Here is a 4,240-nt window from a genome sequence, read left to right as displayed (position 1 = left end):
AAGGCCAAAGACTATACCCTTGTCCGGATTGGACTCTCCTTAGCGTGGAAGGCAAGCTAGGCGACCGACTATGAAGATTCCCTCTTATGTAACCGACTCCATGTAACCCTAGATCTCTCCGGTGCCTATATAAACCGGAGAGCATAGTCCGGATGGGGATATACTCGTTACCATATTCACATATGCTAGACTTCTATGGTTTAGCCATTACGATCTCGTGGTAGATCAACTCTTGTAAAACTCATATTCATCAAGATCAATCAAGCAGGAAGTAGGGTATTACCTCCATAGAGAGGGGCCGAACCTGGGTAAACATCATGTGCCCCGTCTCCTGTTACCATCGATCCTAGACGCACTGCTCGGGACCCCCTACCCGAGATCCGACGGTTTTGACACCGACACTAGCACCAAGACATGCGGCCCCACGGCGCGATCCGCCGCGCCGGGCGCCCGCGCACGAAGAAGGAAGCTGCTGAGAAGTCCCCCGACCGCAGGAAAACACTCCTCCACTCCTAGCACCACCACGTCAAGACCGCGCGCCGCCTGCGGCGATGGCGCGTGTGTACCAGGACCAGGTTCCGCCTGTGCGGCGGGCTCCAGTTGCCATGACAGGCTGTTGTGCCTTCACCTGTGAGCCGCGTAGCGTCGTCTGGCCTGGCAAGTTCAAGCCAGACCTGCCTCTGCGCTACGACGGCACCCCCGACCCTGCAGAGTTCTTGCATCTCGACAGGCTGAGCATCGAGGCGGCCAATGGCAACAAGAAAGTCATGGATAACTAGTTCCCCATGGACCTCAAAGATGGAGCGTGCTCGTGGCTCCTGAACTTGCCCGCGGGGTCAATCTCCTCCTGGGGTGAGATGCGCGACCGCTTCGTCGCCAACTTCCAGGGCACTCGCGATCGCCCGCCGGCCGCGGGTGACCTATGGCGCTTCAAGCAGCAGCCGGGAGAGACCCTACAGAAGTACATCCAGCGCTTCAATAACGTTCGCCTCAAGATTCCCAAGGTGACGGACGAGGCCATCATCTCAACATTCTCGGATGGCGTCCGTGACGTCAAGACGAAGGAGGAGCTCGCCATCCAGGAAGACCTATGCACGGCCCTGGAGATGTTCAACATGGCGACCAAGTGCGCAAGAGCTGAGGAGGGGTGCCTCTCCCTCCTCGAGCTCCTTGCCGTCGACCCAGAAGAGAAGAAATCCAAGGCCAAGGACGTGAAGCGCAAGGGAGAAGCCGTGCTTGTGTCTGAGCCGGAGACGAAGCACGGCCGGGACCACCCTGAGTCGTCCAAGAGCAGCCGTCCATTCTGCACCTTCCACAACATACACAACCACAACACCAACGACTGTCAAGAGCTCAGGGCCATCCACGACGGACGCTTGGGTCGACGCCCCGAGTGCAACGATCGGGGCTATGGCCGAGGAGGAGGACGCTGGGACGACCGCGGTCCCCGCCAGGAGTGGTGCAACCAGCCTCGGGAGGACCGCTGGCCGGACCAGCCACAGGAGGGCGCCTAGAGGGACCAGCCTCATGACGACCGCCCTTAGGGAAACACTGGCCTCCCTCCGCTGCCGCCACCACCAAGGAGGAACGACGACCACCATCAGGACGAGGGGGCTGGGGGCTTCCAAGATCTGCACGCCATCGCTTGCATCTTGGGTGGTGCTCAGGCCCCAGCTTCCCAGCGCATCTTCAAGCCGTTCGCCCGTGAGGTGAACGCGGCTCTCCCCAGTCTTGAGGCCACGCGACCGCTCAGGTGGTCCAAGTGCGCCATTACCTTCAACTCGTCCGACCAGCTCAAGTGCGCGGCAACTGCCGGCGCCGTCCCGATGCTCTGCTCGCCCATCATCAGCAACGTTCAAGTCACCAAGACCCTCATCGATGGCGGCGCAGGGCTCAGCGTCCTGTCTGTGGAGACGCTTGATCGCCTCTAGGTGCCATACGATCAGTTGCAGCCTACCAAGCCCTTCTCAGGAGTGACCGACGGCTCCACCATCCCGATAGGACAGGTCCGCCTCCCTGCCACCTTCGACAAGTGCGACAACTACCGCACCGAGCTCATCGACTTTTACGTCGCCCATATTCGCCTCCCGTACAACGCCGTCCTCGGGTATCCAGCCCTGGCCAAGTTCATGGCGGTGATCCATCACGGGTACAATGTCCTCAAGATGCTGGGGACCGGTGGCGTCATCACTGTCTCCTGTGAAGAGAAGGATGCGGTGTGCTCTCTCGAGCACGCTTACGAAGCTGCATCAGCTGAAGATCCAGACAACGAAGGCGCCATCTACCCTCCTGAGGCCGTCCCCAAGAAGAAGAAGAAGCAGCTGCTCCACCAAGGGCCTCAGGAGAGCGGCATCTCCAGCGGAACCACCTCAGGACCTGCGCCCCCAGATGGGGTGCCTCCCTCCCTCACATAGGAAGGCGTGCCCGGTGCCCTCCTCGGGCTGGGCTCGGGGGCTCTCTACTGGAGGGCCTCAGACCTAGCCAACGTCATGAGAGAGGCGCTCGGGCACCATGTGGAGACGTGCTTCGCCGCATGCTTCCCCCAAGAGGGCACAAGGCGAGGAGTGCCTGGTGCTCAGGAGTTCATCACCAAGACCACTCAGGAGCTTCAAGACGCAAGAGCCATGCGTGGCGACCACCGCCCACCACCCAGTGCAGCTCCGCGTCCTGGCGAGGATGACGAGCTGCGCATCTGCATCGATGTTCTAGGTCTCAACAGGGCTACATCTCAGGAGCGCTTCTGGCCTTCATGAGTTGGTCGGTGCGAGGGTCCACCTAACAGTTACGTTCGCATGCCCTTCGGCTTGCTGAACATGGCTGTCACCTTCCAGTGCCACTCACGGAGCATTCTGGCGGCTCAGGAGGCCAGGCGTCACGTAGTCCTAGTCGAGATGGCGACGGTCCTTCAGGAACCGCCCGAGCCCCTAGAGCCCCCTGAGGCTCAGGTCCCTGGTGCCTCGTGAATAGCGACTCCTTCGGCATGCATCTTCAGCTACTTCAACACCTCTTCTACAACGATACTATGTCACATTTTCCGATTTATTCAGCTGGGAGCGCCCCTCGGGCTGCATCATTCCCAGGTTGCACGGGCATGTCCCTGCGACATGTATCCTTTTGCATCTTTAGCTTACTCTGTTGGGGGCGCCCCTCGGGCTGCATCATCCCCAGGCCGCTTGGGTCTGTCCCAGTGGCATGTATCATTCTTGCATCTATTTGAACTAGCTTGTCTCCTTGCATGAGTGCCCAATGATTATCACTTTCCTGATTACATCTCACGGCATTCCGCATTGCTGACCAATCTCATGTTTACCCCATGACGAGGACTCCGCATGTCAGCACAGCACTTGTGCTCGGGACCGTCCCTGCAATGCTGAAAAACCTGAGAGATTGAGCTCTGGCTCGTGGCCCGCTCCGCGCATGTCACCTCACCAGATCCTCAGTGCCTCTGTTTCTTGTGGGATAATCCGCCGCTTCGTAGCCAGCGTTATTACAGGCTATATCCCCTTGTCAACTAACTCGCAGGAATCTCCGAAGCACTAGCTACAGGTGGCCCCGTTAGCTCGTTCCTTCTCTCATGCAATTCGCTTGCGCGTGAAAGGGGGGGCTCCTGAGCATCGCGCCTCAAAAGCTCTTACTGACTCTCCAGCCCTCACCCACTGGCCTTGACCACGGCATTGCGACCTGGCATACCAGTGGCGGTTGAGCCTTGCTCGAGGGTCGGGACCCGAGAACACAGATCACCCATGGAGGTGTGAGAGGGGGAAGAGTCTAACGTGAGCCTGACCTGGTAGTACCACCGCCGCCGACGCACAGGCCGGGTGCGGCCTAAGGAATCAACCCATGATCGCCAAAGATAAGTCATGCATTCGAGCCAGCCCAACACTATGACACCGAATTCCTAGCTCCCGTGGCCTTTCTGCGGCAATGCAACCTACCTTTCCTGCCTTCTGGGAGTTGCTTGCACGCTAAAGGGGACCTCTTGAGCATCGCGCCTCAGGAGCTCTTACTGGACCTCGGGCTGCTCACCTCTTGGCCTTGACCACGGCATCACGACCTGGCATACTAGCAATGGCAGAAGCCTGCCTGGGGACTGGGACCTATCAGCGTAGAGTGCTAGGCTACTGCAAGGTTCGAAAGGGGGGACCAAGCCGACGCAAGACACACGAACATAAATTTTCATAATGAGAATGGTGTTGACACAAAAGGCACTACAGATTCTTTACACACCCTCGTGGGGTTC

Source organism: Triticum dicoccoides, chromosome 1A (assembly GCF_002162155.2).
Source record: "Triticum dicoccoides isolate Atlit2015 ecotype Zavitan chromosome 1A, WEW_v2.0, whole genome shotgun sequence".
NCBI lineage: Eukaryota > Viridiplantae > Streptophyta > Magnoliopsida > Poales > Poaceae > Triticum > Triticum dicoccoides.
This window is presented reverse-complemented; position numbering follows the sequence as displayed.